Genomic DNA, 20,594 nt, shown 5'->3' with positions numbered 1-20,594 from the left:
AAGTAGGAAGTCAAGAAATCACTGGGATAACAGGCAGGCATGGCCTTGGTGTACAAAATGAACCGGGACAAAGGCTAATAGTGTTTTGCCAAGAGAACACGCTGATCATAGCAAACACTCTTTTCCAACAGCACAAGAGGCGACTCTACACATGGACATCACCAGATGGTCAATATCAAAATCGGATTGATTATGTCCTTTGCAGCCAAAGATGGAGAAGCTCTATAAAGTCAGTAAAAACAAGACCTGGAGCTGACTGTGGCTCAGATCATGAGCTTCTTGTTGCAAAATTTCGGCTTAAATTGAAGAACATAGGGAAAACCACTAAACCATTCAGGTATGACCTCAATCATATCCCTGATGAATATACAGTGGAGGTGACGAATAGATTTAAGGGATTAGACCTGATAGACCAAGTGCCTGAGGAACTATGGATGGAGGTCCATGACATTGTTCAGGACAGGAGGCAGCAACTCAATCCATCCCAAAGAAAAAGAAATGCAAGAAAGCCAAGTGGCTGTCTGATGAGGCTTTACAAGTAGCTGAGGAAAGAAGGGAAGTGAAAAGCAAGGGAGAAAAGGGAAGATATATGCAACTGAATGCTATCCAGAGAATAGCAAGGAGAGACAAGAAGGCCTTGTTAAATGAACAATGCAAAGAAATCGAGGAAAACAACATAATGGGAAAGACTAGAGATCTTTTCAAGAAAATTGGAGATCTCAAGGGAATGTTTTGTGCAAAGATGGGCATGATAAAGGACAAAGAAGGCAGGGACCTAAAAGAAGCAGATGAGATTAAGAAGAGGTGGCAAGAATACACAGAAGAACTATACAGGAAAGATCCTGATGTCCCTGATGCCATGATAGTGTTGTCACTGAACTTGAGCCAGACATCCTCGAGAGCGAAGTCAAGTGGCCCTTAGGAAGCATTAATAACAACAAAGCTAGCGGAGATGACTGTATTCCAGCTGAGCTATTTAAAATCCTAAAAGATGATGCTGTTAAAGTGCTGCACTCAAAATGCCAACAAATTTGGAACACTCAACAGTGGCCACAAGACTGTAAAAGGTCAGTTTACATTCCAATTCCAAAGAAGAGCAATGCCAAAGAGTGTTCAAACTACCATACAATTGTGCTCATTTCACATGCCAGCAAGGTTGTGCTCAAAATCCTACAAGCTAGGCTTCAGCAGCATGTGAACCAAGAACTACCGGAAGTACAAGCGGGGTTCCGAAGAGGCAGAGGAACTAGAGATCAAATCGCCAACAGTCGCTGCATCATGGAGAAAGCAAGAGAATTCCAGGAAAACATCTATTTCTGCTTCATTGAGTATGCTAAAGCCTTTGTTTGTGTGGATCACAACAAACTGTGGCAAATTCTTAAAGAGATGAGAGTACCAGACCACCTTACCTGTCTCCTAAGTAACCTGTACAAGGATCAAGAAGCAACAGTAAGAACAAGACATGGAACAACTGACTGGTTCAAAATTGGGAAAGGAGTACGACAAAGCTACATATTGTCACCCTGCTTATTTAACTTATATGCAGAGTACATCATGAGAAACGCCGGGTTGGATGAATCACAGGTCAGAATTAAGATTGCCGGGAGAATTATCAACAACCTCAGATACGCAGACGATACCACCCTAATGGCAGAAAGTGAAGAGGATCTAAAGAGCTTCTTGTTGAGGGTGAAAGAGGAGAGTGCAAAAGCTGGTTTAAAACTCAACTTTTTAAAAAATGAAGATCATGGCATCCGGCCCCATAACTTCCTGGCATATAGAAGGGGAAGAAATGGAAGCAGTGACAGATTTTATTTTCTTGGGCTCTAAGATCACCGCAGATGGTGACTGTAGCCATGAAATTAAAAGACGCTTGCTCCTTGGGAGGAAAGCTATGGCACACCTAGACAGCATAGTAAGAAGCAGAGACATCACCTTGCCGACAAAGGTCTGTATAATTAAAGCTATGGATTTTCCAGTAGTAATGTATGGCTGTGAGAGCTGGACTATAAGGAAGGCTCAGCGCCAAATAATTGTTGCTTTCGAACTGTGGTGCTGGAGAAAACTCTTACGAGTCCCCTGGACTGCAAGGAGGTCAAATCAGTCCACTCCATCCTAAAGGAAATCAACCCTGAGTGCTCATTGGAAGGACAGATACTGAAGCTGAAGCTCAAATATTTGGCCACCTAATGCGAAGAGAAAACTCCCTGGAAAAGACCCTGATGCTGGGAAAGATTGAAGACAAAAGGAGAAGTGGGCGGCAGAGGATGAGATGGCTAGATAGCATCACCGATGCAATGAATATGAACTGGAGCACCCTCCAGGAGACAGCGGAGGACAGGAAGGCCTGGTGTGCTATGGTCCACAGGGTCATGAAGAGTTGGACATGATTTAATGACTGAACAACAATTAGCTATGAAGAACTCGCTTGAAAAACATAGGGACATTATTTTCCCTTTTCCCCAGTGACATCAGTTTTGGTGCTATATTCACTCATTTAGCACTTGGCCTGCTTGGTGTAGGTGTTTCATATTTTAGATGTCCAGTTTACACTTTACATAAAATTATTTAAGATCCTTGATATTAGAATCTGTAACTTACATGTTTAGTTGGCACTCTGCTCTGGCACAGAAATAGACCAACAGTTGCTCTGACTATAGAATATCAATGCTACACTCTTTGTCAATACTATAATGAGATTTTTTTAAAAAAACAACAACATAAAAATAAAAAGAAATATGCATTGCATCACTCCAGATTAAACACATTTATAAACTTGGTTTACTTTTAAAATTAACAGCAATTTTAAATAAATCAAATAAATAAACTGGTTCTGGTAATTGTTGGCATGACTGTGAAGCAATGGGTATGCATCTTTCCATCTAGTGTGGCCATATTTAAGGGTGTGTGTGGGGTTTTTTGAAGACTATTTGGCAACACTTAATTCTATCATTTTCATGAAAATCTTATTGACTCTTAACTAATCCTTCTCCATGGAGGTGGAAAGAAATCCCTTTTATATCTTACGAAGACCAAGTTAGGTTTTACCTTGTTTCTACTGCTGCTAAATCAAGGATTGAACTCTGTTGGAGATTATTTAGGATGCAAATTTGTGCCTAGTCACATGATAATTAGTCCCAATGAATTCAGTGGGACTTACTTCTGAGTAAGATATGATTGCACTGTTAATGTTCCCATTGTTGCTCATTAGGTTCAGAGATATTGGGATCTTGCAGTCACACAAGCAAATTTACAGAGTGACATTGGGTGGCTAGAATGATGAAAAAGAGAAATTATAGTATTGAAATCTAACTCCCATTCATTTTATAGACAGATATGAACAAGTACTTCATATCCAAAGCAGAGATTTATACAAGGGCATTTATCTATTATACTTTATCACATTTATTGCATTGTATCTGATTTATAGCTGTTCCAATTTATAAGTTATATTGTTGGATAAGGAGGAAGATTATCAAAGAGCAAGTGGTTCATATCATTTGCATAATGCCTTCTGTACTTGGAAGCTTTTGCTTCTAAGTTCCACTTGCCTTCTTTTGACCATAACTTTCTTTATTTGTATGTTGTTAATTCAAGTTTAGAAAGAAAAAAGAAAACTGTGAGATAAAAATGGTGGAGTTTAAGCAACGGTGTTGGCTGTTTCAATTAAGGAAAAGGCTAGATAGGCACAGATGAATTTTTATCATCTCCTTTTGTCCTTGAATCTCCACTGAGGTGAATTATTATTTTAGCATTTGGAAAGCCACATAATCAGGACGTTTGCATGATGCAGATGAACAGAGGATTAGACATTAGCGTCTCTAGGAAAATGAACTGGAGGAAAAGAACAGCATACAATGCATCGATTCCCCAGGCAGTCAGCAGAAAATGAACATATATTGACCAATGACTGGAATAATAGCTTTGTTGACAAGCTCACAGGAGACATTCAATCTCTAAACCAAGTGGGCAGACCAGTGGAGTCAGGAAGAAAATGAGCCACCCAATTTCTTCCCTTCATCATGGTCACTGTCCTTTGAAAATATGTAAGACCTAGAAATTAGCAATAATTCCTGCTGGATGTTCTGTCTACCTTGCTTCCCCTCCCCTCCCCACCAAATGTAAAAATCTTCTTTTATTAACAGATAGAAAGAGGTAGGAAAAATAGCCCCAGCAAAATGCCCAATATCTCACTGCAATTCATTGAAAGTTATTTCCTTTTACCACACTTTAGCTCAGTTGTGCTTAGAAATTCCCATTATTGTAAACCCGCAATTGTAAACATTCAAGTTATAAGCAGCAATCCAGGATTTGAGAGGAACTGTGCCTCTGCCAAATGTGGGATTCACAAACTCCATTTGCCTCTGTTAGGGTTTCCCTTATGACTTGGACCCCCTGAACAACTCCTTAAGGATCTCTTGCTTCCTTAATAGTCTCACCTGCCTTCTTTTACCTTCCCCTTTCCAGTAACATGGGATTTAGGCTGTAGATATGGGGTGATTGATACTCTAGACATGGGGTTTAACCACAACAGTTTTCTGTTAATTTAAAGCAAGTAAATCACAACTAAAGGTATGTACACAATAGAGCCGACTGATACAAAAGGTATTAAGGGAAAATAGAAGTTGCAAAATGCAAGTTCCTTTCCCCTAGCTGTACTTAGATTTCTCAAGCCTGCTTCTTCCTGCTCCCTCTTCAGGTTCTAGCCTCCCCGACTTTGCTCTTACTGGCTCCTTTACTCTCTTTATATACGCTCCTCCCTCAACACTGAAAGTACTTTTTCAAACCTGAAGAAATGAAACTTAACTGGAGAAATGAAACTGAAACTTAACCAGGGAAATGAAACTACCTCACTCAGAGATACCTCCTCTCAACAAAAAATCCAGGCAATTAGCCTGATCTTTTTTACCTTTTTTTACCTTTGCTTTATGTCCCAGTGATCAGAAAACACTCCCATCCCATCCCCTGATCTCTGTGAACTGTGAAGGGAGATTTAAACAGTGAAGGGAGGGGGTATGAGGGATGTAAGGAACTGTGTAAAATCCACTCCATCTGTGTTTCGTGGATTGTAGGCGACTTTCATTCCATTGTCGGCCCACACGGATGCAATTTTTTTCCCGTCAAGCAGAAAAATATGCAAATCATTATATAATATTTCCATAAGTATTGACATAATTTACCTCAGTACATAACATTGAGTGTATTGTCCTCCATTCCATTCAATGTTTCCTCATCAGAAACTTATGTATTTTTCTACGGATTTATATACGTAAATTTTGGGAAAGTAAAAGAAATCATCCGAAAGTCCACGGACTCTGTGTGGCCTGGGAGGGGGGGGGCACTCTGCAGCAGATTCTGCAGGTTGGATTCCTTAAAATCCTAGATCATTTTAATCTGTCTCAAATATCTCCAGCAACCCTAATGTGTATGTATGCACATGTGTGGCCTCCACCCCATCACTCATCATTATATGCAGCCCTTGAAGTCAAAGTAACTGGGCATGTTGATGGCCTGAGCATGTTGATGGCTTGCTCTGGGATGTGGACTGATGGCTTCCCCTGTGCTGGGCTCCAAAATGAAGTTAAAATGGGTGGGTGGCACTGGCAGTCTGTTATGCTGATCTTCTTCTCACCTCTGCTTGGAAAGAGAGGGAGGCCAAAGCTAGGGCTGTACGAAACTCACTTACCTTTGCTCCGTCCCTCCTCGCAGAATCCTCAACAGGGGGGGAGGTGATCCAGTCCTCCCCCCCGGAATCCTTGACGGCCAGCTCCACTCCGTAGCCAGGCCGCGGAGCAGCTGGCCAGGGCTGTCCGCAGCCAGATTTCCGGCTGCGGATGGCCTGGTGTGGATGCAAATGACGGCTGATGTAGCGGCCGCCATTTCCATCCAGCTAGACAGCCGTGATAGGCTATGTAAGAATTTACGTAGCCTAAGATGGCTAACATAAAAAAACAAAAACAAACATGCAGCGTATGCAAATGACGGCGGCTACAGCGGCCGCCATTTGCATGGCCTATTTTTCACTGACTTATCTTATGTCAATATTTACGTAAGATAAAAAGACAAATAAAAGGGGGACACAAATAGAGTAGTGGACGCTATTTGCGTTCCTTTATTTTTCGCTGTTCTGGCCTACATAAATATTTACGTAGGCTAGAATGGCGAAAAATAAAGGAACGCAAATAGCGTCCACTACACTTTTTTTTTCGCCATTCTATCTTACGTAAATATTGACTGAAGAAATTGGCGAAAAATAGGCCATGCAAATGGCGGCCACAGTAGCCGCCGCCATTTGCGTACGCTGCATGTTTTTTTTATGTTAGCCTTGATAGGCTACGTAAATTCTTACATAGCCTATCACAGTGCAAGGATAGTAATGGCGGTGGCAGCAGCCCTGCCACGGCCGGCCAGGAGACCAGCGGCCACTGCCTCCGAATCCGCCACTGCCACCGCTGAATCAGCCTCCGGTAAGTGCTGTCCCGGGGGGATTCCACGGGGGGACGGGGGGCAGGAGTCCGTTCCGCCACAGCCGTTCCGCTCACTGGAATCCATGGCAGAATTCTCCACCATCCCTGTCCAAAGCTGGAGAAGCCTGGGGGGGGGGGGCTTTGCAGGGATCCAAGTCAGGGGGGAGGAGAATGGAATAGGTACAGGGACTGGTGTTCTGGGGAGCCAGGAACTGGCCTTCTGAAAACCTATTACTGTGAAGGACAGTTGAAACTAAATCTTAGAACATATACTTAAGAATATTTATGCAAACATACTTCCCCTTATCTATGGAGTGCCCAGTCTTGCCAGATTTCTTAGACTCAAACAGAAGCAGGAGGTTAAAGCACATTGAAATAGGGGTGTATGAAACCCCACTTACTTGGCTCCACTGGGTTCCGCGGGGGGGGAGGCAATCCGTTCCTCCCCCCTGGAATCCTGCCCAGCTGGCTCCGTTCTGTGGCCAGGCCACGGAGCCACCAGCCGGGCCAACCTGCAGTGGGGCCTCCAGCCGCTGCCAGGCTCCTGCGGACACAAATGGCATCCTGTGTAGGGGATGCCATTTGCATCCCTACGCCGGCCCGTGATAGGCTACGTAAATATTTACGTAGCCTATCATGGCTAAAGCAGGGATGCAAATGGCATCCCCTACGCCATTTGAATTCCCACTTTAGCCGTGATAGGCTACGGAAATATTTACGTAGCCTATCATGGCAATAAGAAAAGGGAACGCAAATGGTGGTGGCTATGGCGGCTGCCATTTGCGTTCCCTTTTTTAGCTGTGATAGGCTATGTAAATATTTACATATTTAAATACCTATCACGGTGAAAAAGGGAACGTAAATGGCAGCCACCGTAGCCGTCACCATTTACGTTCCCTTTTTTTGCCTTGATAGGCTATGTAAATATTTACGTAGCCTATCACGGCCATTCGAAAGACGTGAATGGCGGCTGCAGACGCGGCCGCCATTTGCGGAGCACCGGAACAGCCAACAAAGGTAGGCTCCGTTCCGGGCCCATTTCGCGGGGTGGGGGGTGGGGGGCTTCGTTCCACCATGGATTTCGGGGGGCCGAATGCGTTGGCATTCGGCCTCACCAAGATCTGTGGCAGAATTCTCCGCCATGCCTACATTGAAAAGAGAGCTGCTACTGGCCAAGGCCCTCCTCCAGAACAGAGACTCTTGGCTTAGAAGTTAGATTTTTGGCCTGAAAACCTGCTTCTATTCTCTTGGTAGAAATGGTCCCAGAAATCTCATTCTGTGTTCCCTACTAGTTTCCAAAGAGCAAATTCAGTCTTACATCCAGACATCCTTCTCTTCCCCTCTTCCCCCTTCTCTCCCTCTCCTCTCCCTCTCCCTCTCGCTCTCATACACACACAGAACCCAGCATGAAATACAATGGCTTACAGGACAGATGGCAAGCCCCTTCCCCGATTCCCCATACTTCTCTTTTTAGAAATTACACACTGTCTCCTGACTCCCAAGAACATAAGAAGATCCATGCTGGGGGGTCCATCTAGAGGGGTCCATCTAGTCCAGCATTCTGTTCACACAGTGGTCAACTAGTTGCCCATGGGAAACCCCCAAGCGGGATGTGAGTGCAACAGCACCCTCTTGCCTATGTTCCCCAGCAACTCGTGAACATATGCATACTGCTTCTGATAATCAAGGTAGCACATAGCCATCAGGGCTAGTTGCCATTGCTAGTCTTTTCCTCCATGGATTTCCTCAATGAATCTTGCTTTTCAAGCCAGCCAGATTGGTGGCCATCACTGCATCCTGTGGTAGCGAACTCCATAGTTTGACTGTGCGCTTTAGGAAGCACTTCCTTTTTTCTGGCCTGAATCTCCCACCAATCAGCTCTCCCTTTCTCTGCACCCCTGAAGCCCATAGAGTGTAGCTGCAGCAGCAGCAGAATTATTCCAAATAGCAAGCAAAAGCAAATGTAAAGCAGCTGCTGCCCAACAATTACTTCGAGCGAAACCATACCCCTCCACCCAACCCAAGCACCAACATCCTACTTCAATGGCCAGAATGCAGAAGTATATAAATGCACGTAATGTCATCACAGTGACTATTCACCCATCATTCTTATTGATAACCCAAATCATCCAAGCATTGGTAAGCTATAAAATGCCTGTTTTGTGAATAGTTATCATAACAAGTTGACATACATTTAAACTGTAATGTGATTGGCATAGTCTGTACGTTTCATTTCCCTCCGACCTCACTGCTTACAATTGTTCTCTGTCCCGCCACCCCACCATGTACATATACCTGCCAACTTGGAACAACTTGTCATGTATCTGATGAAGCGGACTCTATTCCATGGAAACTTATGCCATGCTAAATTGGTTAGTCTTTAAGATGCCACAAGACTCTTTGTTTTTTTTTACAACAGGCTGCATGCAACCTGGACAATCTTCTTTAAAACATCAAAAAAAGAAAAGATTGTAAAAAAATATGACAATCCTGAAAGAACAGCTTCCATTGTGAACTCTACAGATACATACACAGATACATTAATAACAACAGCAAAAGATAGTAAAATTGGTAAAGAAAGGAATTCATTTTAGAACTTTTGGTGCAAAAAGAAACCAGAGATGTATGTCTGGAGATCCTTACTCCAAACACATTAAAAGTCTTGAAATAGATGCAAAGATGGAATCTTGCCATTTCCCATTATTCCAACTAGTACTTTTATTTACTTGTATAACTCCCACAGCAAGTCATTCTTCATCACCCTTAGCTTTACTAATGGGAGCTGTTACAGATGGATACGATAAACGTGCATATTGTGTGGGCGTTGTTAAGTTGTGTGTGTTTTTTCCTTGTCACCAATTACATGACAAACTGCTAAGATGGAATGTGTTCGTGATGTGTTTGTATCGGGCTGAGCAGAAAGGGAGGGGAAGATGAGATTTTCACACGTGACTTTATCAGTAGTGAAAACCAACACTCCTTTCATCTATTTGTTTTGGGAGCTACCGTGGAAGTGATTAAAGTGTTTGGCTACTCGGGAAGTGTTTCCATGAACAGGGTTTGTTTGCACTCACATTTCAGATGGGCTAGGCTCACCAGTGAGCCGTCCAAGAATCATTGCTGCCATTCTAAATCAGTTGTGTTTCAGTGATGTCATAACTTAGCCATGCTGGCAATGTGGTACAGTGCTGTCCACGGTACACGTGCACTATCCAATCCCAGAAGTAGAAATACTGAACAGTGGGGTATTTATTTACTTAGTTACTTACTTAGAAATGTAAGCATATTACATTTCTGAATGGCTGGAATCACTCTAGAAGAGAGAAAACCTTAACAGGGGAGATGCCTATACAGCAGCAACAGCAGCAGATTAAGGGAACAATATGAGCTAACAAATTTTTAAAATATATAAAAATATCACTGCCAATCGTATGGGGGTTTGTGTGGGGGTTTTGTGTGTGTGTGTGTGTGTGTAGGGAGGGGAATACTTTAGAACCCATGAAAGCATTACATTTCCCCAGAAAATATACAAACATTTGGTGTGGCAGCCTAAGTTTCTTATTGTTTCCTTTTAATATCACAGAGAACTGTGACCACTATTTATTTATTGCCCCTTCATGAGGAGTGTGAATGTGTGGATGGAGAAATGTGACTGCACCACTGGTATCACTGGTATACTAGCCTGGCCTCCCAGTCCCTTCTTCTTTATGCACCTTCTGAAATGAAAGCCTCCTCATGTAAGCTGTACATGTCCAGGCTCCTGCGGACAACCAGTAAACTTCGAAGTAAAGTTGTGCAAATCTTGTATACCTGTGTAACTACTTTTTATGCTATAAAATTATTTGGTTTGTCAAATAGTTAGTAGACTGAGTTAAATGGAGCAGAGCAGAGCAGAGCAAGCTGCTCCAGCTGGTCCAGGGACTACAGAAGCAGGCAAGCTCCCAGAGAGCGAGCGAACAGAGCAAGCGAACAGGGGGAGCAAACAGGAGTTGGCCAGGGGAGTTGCAGTGGTTGAAGAGACAAAGGAGACAAAGGAGACAGAGGCTAAGAGGTAAGTGGGTTGCAGGAAGCCCAGGGCGCTGCCCTTTATCCTTCTGACTGGCTGTGAGCTCACCAGGAGCTTCTGAGAGCTCCAACTGAATTGGAGGGGTGTGGCCTGAGTACTCCCAGCAGCTGACTGGGCGGGAAGCTTCAGTCTGTTTCCCCCTCCCAGCTGAGCAGAGCAGAGCAGAGCAAGCTGCTCCAGCTGGTCCAGGGACTACAGAAGCAGGCAAGCTCCCAGAGAGCGAGCAAACAGAGCGAGCGAACAGGGGGAGCAAACAGGAGTTGGCCAGGGGAGTTGCAGTGGTTGAAGAGACAAAGGAGACAAAGGAGACAGAGGCTAAGAGGTAAGTGGGTTGCAGGAAGCCCAGGGCGCTGCCCTTTATCCTTCTGACTGGCTGTGAGCTCACCAGGAGCTTCTGAGAGCTCCAACTGAATTGGAGGGGTGTGGCCTGAGTACTCCCAGCAGCTGACTGGGCGGGAAGCTTCAGTCTGTTTCCCGCCTCCCAGCTGAGCAGAGCAGAGCAGAGCAGAGCAAGCTGCTCCAGCTGGTCCAGGGACTACAGAAGCAGGCAAGCTCCCAGAGAGCGAGCGAACAGAGCGAGCGAACAGGAGTTGGCCAGGGGAGTTCGGCAGGGGAGGTCAAGGGGGAGGCCCCTAAAATTTTTTTTATTTTTTTTTATTTTATTTTTTTTTTACTAACTTTTTTTCATTTATTTGTCTTGTAACACACACTTCCACACCAGTGGGACTCTGCTTTTAACCTCTACTGAGTAGAGGAGCAGGCACAGGCTAGTCTAGAACAATCACAAAGCTAGACACAAAAAGGGAAAAGAGGCTATGGAAGGACAAGACTCCCCAGTGGTGGTGACCTGCAAGGTGTGTGCCATGTTTGTTTTCTTGCCTGAGAACAACATGGCCTACACCTGCAACAAGTGCAAGTTGATCACGCTGCTGGAGGAAAAAGTAAGTGGACTGGAGCGGCGACTGTCAACCCTCCGGGGAATAAGAGAACACAAAGAGTTCTTGGACAGAATGGGGGAACTACAGCAGCAAAGGGCAGACCACAAGCTTGAAGAGCAACAGCAAGATGAGGCAGTGGGAAATGCTGAGGTGAAGAAAAATGGAGTAGAGGATACTCCTTGGAAAACGGTGACAGTTAGGAGAAGAAGAACTAGACGACACTCTGCACCAGTGGAAGCGGTGGAGCTGTGGAACCGATTCCAGGTACTTGCAGATGAGACTGGAGGACAGCCTGCAGAGGAAGAATCACAGGGGAACCTGCATGAGAGTGAGCAAGAGGCTAAAGGTCAGTCAAACAGAGGCGATGAAACCCAGGCCTACAAGAAGAAGAAGAGAAGAGTGGTAGTAGTGGGAGACTCCTTGCTGCGTGGGATCGAGACCCAAGTATGTCGCGAAGACCCGTGGACTCGCCAGGTATGTTGTCTCCCGGGAGGACAGATTAGAGACGTGACTGAAAGGTTGCCTGCACTCATAAAGCCCACTGACAGGTATCCCTTTCTTCTCATCCATGTGGGAACAAATGATACCGCCAAGCGGAGCTACGAAGAGATCACGTCAGACTTTGAAGCTTTGGGAAGGAAACTCAAGAACTTTGGGGCCCAGATAGTTTTCTCATCCATCCTTCCAGTAGTTAGAAGAGGGATAGAAAGGGAACGAAAAATACTCCGGGTGAATGACTGGCTACGAAGGTGGTGCCGACGAGAGAGATTTGGATTCTGGGACCACGGGCTATACTTCCTGGAAGATGGGCTGTTGGCTAGGGATGGGTTGCACCTCACAAAGGCTGGGAAGAATGTGTTTGGCCACAGCATGAAGAACTTCATCAGGAGGGCTTTAAACTGAATCCTACGGGGAAGGGAGATGTAATGTTGGGGGTAACAATGGACGTAGGCGCATGCACTGCAATGGAGAGAACAGCTCTGATAGCGTCCAATAATAGTCTTCAGACACAGGTAGGAAGAAAGCCAGACTATGAAGCACATGGTCTTCGATGTCTATATACTAATGCCCAGAGTATGGGAAACAAACAGAACGAACTTGAACTCTTAATACAGGAGGGAAATTATGACTTGATAGGTATAACTGAGACTTGGTGGGATGACTCTCATGACTGGAATACAGCAGTTGAAGGATATAACTTGTTCAAAAAGAACAGGAGGAACAGAAAGGGAGGCGGGGTTGCACTGTATGTGAAAAATACATATCTCTGCACAGAAATACAGGAGGAGGAGCTTGGTAGCCCCATCGAGAGCATCTGGGTTGAAATAAATGGAGCAAAGAATAAAAGGAACCTGGTGGTCGGAGTCTACTACCGGCCACCCAATCAAGGAGAAGACAAGGATGAAACTTTTGAAAAGCAAATAGCCAATGTTTTAAGGAAGCATGATGTAGTAGTAATGGGGGACTTCAATTTCCCCGATATTTGTTGGGAGACAAATTCTGCAAAACGTGGCCCCTCCAGGAAATTCCTGACTTGTGTGGCGGATAACTTCCTCCTACAGAAAGTAGAGGAAGGAACTAGAGGATCGGCTATCCTTGACTTGATCCTAACCAACAGAGATGACTTAGTGGATAAAGTAGCAGTTACAGGAACTCTGGGGGAAAGCGACCATGTTGTACTTGAGTTCTTGGTTCTAAGGGAAGCAAAAGCCGAGTGTACTCAAACGCGTACCCTGGATTTTAGGAAAGCTGATTTTAATAAACTCAGAACAATGATCAGTAAGGTCCCATGGCAAGCAATGCTAGAGAGAAAAGGAGTCCAAGATGGGTGGGAACTTTTAAAAAAGGAAATTCTCAAGGCACAATCACAAACAATTCCAACAAGAAGAAAAGGTGGAAGACAACAGAAGAAGCCAATGTGGCTTCACAAAAAGCTTAGGGATGACCTGAAAACAAAAAAGGACACATATAGGAAGTGGAAAGAAGGCCAAGTAACAAAGGAAGAGTACAGGCAGGTAGCACAGAATTGCAGGGATGGCGTCAGGAAGGCTAAAGCGGAGAACGAGGTGAGGTTAGCGAGGGATGCTAAAAACAACAAAAAGGCTTTCTTCAGCTACGTGCATAGTAAAAGGCAGAGGAAAGAAATGGTTGTTCAGCTATTAAATAAGGATGGCAAAATGATAACAGAGGACAAAGAAAAGGCAGAGGTGCTCAATTCCTACTTTGGCTCAGTCTTCTCCCAAAAGAGGGTCTATGACCCCCCTGGCAAAGGCGAAGTACAGGCTGAAGGGGCAGGATTGCAGCTTGAGATCGACAGGCATATGGTCAAGGAACACCTCATTACTTTGAATGAGTTCAAATCTCCAGGGCCAGATGAACTGCATCCTAGAGTCATAAAGGAACTGGCAGAAGAACTCTCAGAACCGCTGTCTATTCTCTTTGAGAAATCATGGAGGACCGGGGAAGTGCCAGATGACTGGAGGAGGGCTAACGTTGTCCCTATCTTCAAAAAGGGAAAAAAGGAGGAACCTGGGAACTACAGACCAGTCAGTCTGACATCAATCCCTGGGAAAATTCTGGAGCAGATCATAAAGCAATCCATCTGGAAGCACCTTGACAACAATGCCGTGATTACTCGAAGCCAACATGGATTTGTCAAAAACAAGTCCTGCCAGACAAATCTGATCTCATTTTTTGATCAAGTCACCTCCCTTGTAGACCGTGGGAATGCTGTAGACATCATATACCTTGACTTCAGCAAAGCTTTCGACAAAGTGCCCCATGATATCCTGATGAGCAAACTAGCTCAAAGTGGGCTAGATGAAACAACGATCCGGTGGATCCACAGTTGGCTACAGAATCGGACTCAAAGAGTGCTTATCAATGGGACCTTCTCAAGCTGGGGAGAGGTAACGAGTGGGGTACCGCAGGGCTCAGTCCTGGGCCCAGTGCTCTTCAATATTTTTATTAATGACTTGGAGGAGGAGGTGCAGGGAATGCTGATCAAATTTGCAGATGACACAAAATTGGGAGGGATAGCTAATACTTTGGAAGACAGAAACAAAATTCAAAGTGATCTGGATAGACTGGAGTGCTGGGCAGAAAACAACGGAATGGCATTTAATAGGGACAAATGCCAAGTTCTGCACCTAGGAAAAAGAAACCAAATGCACAGTTACAAGATGGGGGATACGTGGCTCAACCACACTACGAGCGAGAAGGATCTTGGAATTGTCGTCGATCACAAGCTGAATATGAGCCAACAATGTGATGTGGCTGCAAAAAAGGCAAATGCTATTTTGGGCTGCATTCATAGAAGCATCGCTTCCAAATCCCGGGAAGTACTAGTTCCCCTCTACTCAGCACTGGTTAGGCCTCATCTGGAGTACTGTGTCCAGTTCTGGGCACCACACTTTAAGAAGGATGCAGACAAGCTGGAGAGGGTTCAAAGGAGGGCAACAAAGATGATCAGGGGCCTGGAAACAAAGCCCTATGAAGAGAGACTGAAAGAACTGGGCATGTTTAGCCTTGAGAAGAGAAGACTGAGGGGAGATATGATAGCACTCTTCAAGTACTTGAAAGGTTGTCACAGAGAAGAAGGCCAGGATCTCTTCTTGATCATCCCAGAGTGCAGGACACGGAATAATGGGCTCAAGTTACAGGAAGCCAGATTCCGACTGAACATCAGGAAAAACTTCCTGAGTGTCAGAGCAATACGGCAATGGAACCAATTACCTGGGGAGGTGGTGGGCTCTCCCACACTGGAGGCCTTCAAGACGAGGCTGGACAGCCATTTGTCAGGGATGCTCTGACTTGGATTCCTGCATTGAGCAGGGGGTTGGACTCGCTGGCCTTGTAGGCCCCTTCCAACCCTACTATTCTATGATTCTATGAAATGGTTGGCAGTTAATATTTAACTGAGACCTAAAAGACACATTGTATATGTGGTCTACATCTGGCAGTCTGCCAAGAAGCAGCAGAACTGTCACAGTTGCTTGGGAAGTGATCATTTGCCTTGAGAGGTTTACCATTACATCAGTTGACATTATATCCACTGCTTTAATATTGGACAGTGGAGTCAAAAGAAGGCGAAGGTTAGACAAGGAAAGGTCCATTTGGGGATGTTCTATCTTTGCTCATTGGTCCTTAGTTAGAAACAAGTGAGCAGTTGGACTGCCAGAGCAGAACTTTTGATTGAGTGGAGGTTTCTGGCCAAAGAGAACAAAAGAGCAGGCACCACACTGTTAGGCTCAGGTGGTTGGAGCTAGAAGAAGAAGCCAACAGAGGAAGCTGAAAAAGAACCTGAAGCTGGAACAGGCCTGAGATCTGCAAGCAGATCAGAGGGTATTAAGCAGTGACAACTAGGGCTGTGCACGAACTCCTCACTTTGCTTCGGATGCCAGTTTGGACCTTCTGAAGCAACCCCACTTCATTTCGGGCCGATTTGGACCTAACCCACTTTGCTTCAGTTTCAGATCCAAAGCGAGATTCAGATATTTGAATCATTCAGATATGGTGTTTTCCCAGTGACTTGCATTGAAAAACAGAAATGGCCATAATTTTTTCAGTTTCCATGATAAATACATGAAATTTGGTAACCTGTCAGCCCCCATGGGGGCGGGGGGATTCCACCTGCCAAATTCCAGACAGTTTGGCCTAGTAGTATTTGTGCTAGGCACAGATAAAATGTGCTGATCTCAGAAACTCAAACCAAAGGTAAAAAAGGGATAATCAAAGAAGTTAGGTGTATAAGCAGTGACTAGAAGGTCACTACCTAATCTCTGCTGTAGGTTTCATTGAAATACAAATAACCCATCTCCCCTTTCCTATTCAGCTTCACAGTGGATGACTTCAGGCTCTCTTTGTCTGAATGGCATACACACATAACCTGGGAAAACAGGTTGGCAAACTCTCAAACCAGAGTTCATTGGTTGCACAGAAGTGCATGAAATCAGGGCAATGAACAGCCCCAGTACCAAGACCCTGTAGCTGCATCATCTTGGGCTTGCTTTGCCACACAGTGTAGTATTATTTAAATAATATAAGTTATGTGTGTAGAGATTTGCCCACTGTATTTTGAAATGTGGACATGTGTAGTGTTGTGCTTGACCACAACACAAGCACACAGAGAGAGACACACAAGAGCAAAAGAAAAGCAAATACAGAACTACCTACAAGCAAAGAAAAGGGTTCTTATTTTGTTTCAGAGAAAATATTAGGGATGGCGGAGAATTTCTCCACGAATCTCTGGGAGGCCGAATGCCAACGCATTCGGCCCCCCAAAATTGTTGGGGAAATTCTCCGCCACCCCCCCCCCGGGATGGGACTTACCTCCTTCGAATGTCCCCCTCGGCGGCGGGTCCCGGCGGCGTTTCGGCGGCGTTTCGGCGGCATTTCGGCGGGGGTGGGGGCCGGTCTTCCGACAGGCTTCTGCCACCGCCATTACAAAGTAAAGTAAAAAAACAACAACAACAACGTGATAGGCTACGTAACGATTCACGTAGCCTATCACGGCTAGATTTTCAAAGTCAGCTGTGATAGGCTATGTACATCATTATGTAGCCCATCACGGGTGACTTTGAAAAAAAAAAAAAGCGCATACACAAAATTTGCGTTCCTTATTTGGGCACGGGTAGTCTATGTAAAGATTTACATAGACTACCCGTGCCCAAATAAGGAACGCAAATGGCGGTGCCCATGGGCGCAGCCATTTGTGTACGCACTTTTTTTTTTCTTTCAAAGTCACCCGTGATGGGCTACGAAATGATATACGTAGCCTATCACAGCTGACTTTGAAAATCTAGCCGTCATAGGCTACGTAAATCGTTACGTAGCCTATCACATTTTTTTTTTTTTACTTTCCTTTTTTTATTTCGCGGCCGGGGAGATGGGGCGCTCCCCCCGGCCTGAATTTCAGCGGTGAGGGATGGGGCGCCTCTCCCCTGGCCTGAATTTTGGCTGGGAGGGGCAGGGCGCCTCCCCCCCACCAAGAATTTCAGGGGGAGAACCGGAGCACCTCCCCCCCCACCGCGAAGCAAGCTGCGGGACTAGGTAAGGGACTTTCATCAATCCTTAGAAAATATATAGAGTTCAAAAATGGAAGTGAAGGAATACAGGGTTTGAGAGGAGGGGGGTGGGGAAGAGCCAAGAGCAAGGAATGGAAGAAATGTACTTGTGCACGCGTGCACACACACTTAAGGATCTAGTAGGGATGTACGAAAGTCACTTACCTGTTCACGGATTATGTTGATGGTGGGGGGGAGGTGTTCCGTCCCTCCCCCCTGGAATCCTTGCCTGGGGGGAGGAGATCCGTTCCTCCCCTCCGGAATCCTCTGTGGCCGGCTGTGCTCCGTGCTGCCACCGCAGAGCAAACGGGCCAGAGCTGTCCGCAGCTGGATTTCCAGCCGCGGAGGGCTCTGGGGGAAAAAAAACCCCCAAAAACGCGTACGCAAATGGTGGTGGCTATGGCCGCTGCCATTTGCGTTCCTTATTTTTGCCCTCTTAATCTACGTAAATATTTACGTAGACTATGACGGTGAAAATCAAGGGGAACGCAAATAGCGTAGCGGGCACTATTTGCGTCCCTTTTTGATTCCCTGTTTTAGCCTGCGTAAATGTTTACGTAGGCTAAAACTAGGGTTGGCGGAGAATTTCTCCCGAAACTTCGGGGGGCCAAGCGCCAACGTGTTCGGCCCCCCGAACAAGTTTCGGGGAGAAATTCTCCGCACCCCCCGCCCCCTGCACCCCGCCGGGACGGGACGTACCTTTGCCGAATGTCCCTCCCGGTGGCGGGTCCGGCCGGCGGTTTGGCGGGTCTTCATCCGGGGCAGGAGCGGCACCCGGTCTTTCAACCGGCTGCCGCCGCTGCCATTCCAATCAAAGAAAAAAAAAACGCCCCCATGATAGGCTACGTGACGATTAACGTAGCCTATCACGGCTAGATTTACAAAGTCAGCTGTGATAGGCTACGTAAATCATCACGTAGCCTATCACGGGTGAATTTAAAAAAAAAGAAAAAGCACGTACGGATAATGGCGGCCCCCATAGGGAGCCACCATTCCCGTTCCTTATTTGGTCGCTGTAGTCTACGTAAAGATTTACGTAGACTACGGCGAAAATAAGGGCAACGGAATGAATTAGGGATGTACGAAAGTCACTTACCTTTTCGACGGGGTGATTCGCGGTGGGGTGGAGGCGCTCCGCACCTCCCCCTGAAATCCTAATCCGGCCAGGTCCACTCTGCGGAGATTCCGCAGAGCCGCCGGCCTGGGCTGCCGCAGCCAGACATCCGCATAAGCAAATGGCGGCAAACAACCGAGTATGCAAATGGCAGCGGCTACAGCGGCCAACATTTGCGTTCCCTTTTTTTCGCTGTTTTAGTCTACGTAAATATTTACATAAGTTATTATGGCAAAAAAAAGGGGAATGTAAATAGTGTAGTGGGCGCCATTTGCGTTCCTTTCTTCCCCCGCCGTTTTAGCCTATGTAAATATTTACATAACCTATTACGGTGAAAAAAAAAAATTTTTTTTGCTTGCCGTGATAGTCTACGTAAGTATTTACGTAGCCTATCACGACAAAGGCAGCTATGCAAATGGCGTGGTGGCTGCCAGTTGAGTCCTCAGCAGCCAGCCGAGAGACCAGCTGCTGCTACTGCCGTTGCCACTGGAGCTGCTGCCGAAGCCACCACCGCTGGAACATCTGCCCCAGGTAAGCTTCATCCTGGGGGAATTCCGTGGGGGGGCAGGGGGTGGGAGGACGTTCCGCCACGGGTTTCGGGGGGCCAAATGCCAGTGCATTTGGCCTCACTGAAATCCATGGTGGAATTCTCCGCCATCCCTAGAAAGAATAAGACCAAAGCTGCAATACAACAGGCACACACAAACCACAGATCTAGCCAACTAACCGACAGAGCGCTCTGTAACTGTAACCACCAGCTCTCTCTCACACAGTGAAACAAATGCAGGCTGATCTCCAATATATCTAGTATGCCACACACCAAGCCCCTGCTACACCACTGTCACTGAGTGGAGACTGCTGGATTACATTCAGCCCTAATCTGGAAACTAGAGTTGCCATTCACCAGAGTTCTCTCTCTACGCCTTTTCCTCTCCCTTCCCCATACTCCTCCCGCTCTCCCCTCCCTGCTCTTTCTCAAATTGATACGTTTGGCTGTCTGGACTTCAGAAGGCATCAGAATAGCTCTGAATCTCTGAGGTGGACCGACGTGCTGTGCCAGTGACCTGCTTAGATTCAGAGATCCTCAGTGCTGGTCTGATATGCTTTGGAGCACAGTGAGGCACCCCCAAAGCTCCTTGACTTGCTTCAGGATTCAGATTCAGCACCAAGGCGACGCACAACCTAGTGACAACTTAGGGATGTATGAAAGTCACCTTTTAGCAGGTGTGATTCGCGGTAGGGGCGAGGCACTCCGTCCCTGACCCTGGAATCCTCCCTGGCTGGCTCTGCACTGTGGCGGCTCCGTAGAGCCGCCGGCCAGGGCCATCCTCAGCTGGAGTTCCAGCCGTGGCCAGACTGCTGCGGACGCAAATGGCGGCCACCATAGTGGTCACCCGTTGCATCCTGCCAGGCTGCCGTGATAGGCTACGTAAGTATTTATGTAGCCTATCATGGTAAAGGCAGCCATGCAAATGGTGTAGTGGCTGCCATTTGCATGGCTGCCTTTACTGTGATAGGCTACGTAAATACTTACGTAGCCTATCACGGAAAGAGCAGCAGCGCAAACGGTGTAGCGGCCGCCATTTGGTTCCCTGCTGTTTGCCGTGATAGGCTACGTAAATACTTACGTAGCCTATCATGGCAGCTTGGCAGGACACAAATGGCAGCCGCAACAGACGGCCAAAAGACCTGCCGCCGCTGGAGCCCCAGGTAAGTTTCATTCCGGGGGGATTCCGTGGGGTGGCAGGGGGTGGGAGGCCATTATGCCACGGGTTTCGGGGGGCCGAATGCCAGTGCATTCAGCCTCACTGAAATCTGTGGCGGAATTCTCTGCCATCCCTATGACAACCAAATGTCATATTTGATGACAACCAAATGTCATATTTGCCATCCCTATGACAACCGTAGCCACCGCCGTTTGCGTCCCTGCAGTCAGCCGTGATA

The sequence above is a fragment of the Heloderma suspectum genome, chromosome 1, assembly GCF_057233095.1.
Source record: "Heloderma suspectum isolate Gila_16-S chromosome 1, 16-S_ref, whole genome shotgun sequence".
NCBI lineage: Eukaryota > Metazoa > Chordata > Lepidosauria > Squamata > Helodermatidae > Heloderma > Heloderma suspectum.
This window is presented reverse-complemented; position numbering follows the sequence as displayed.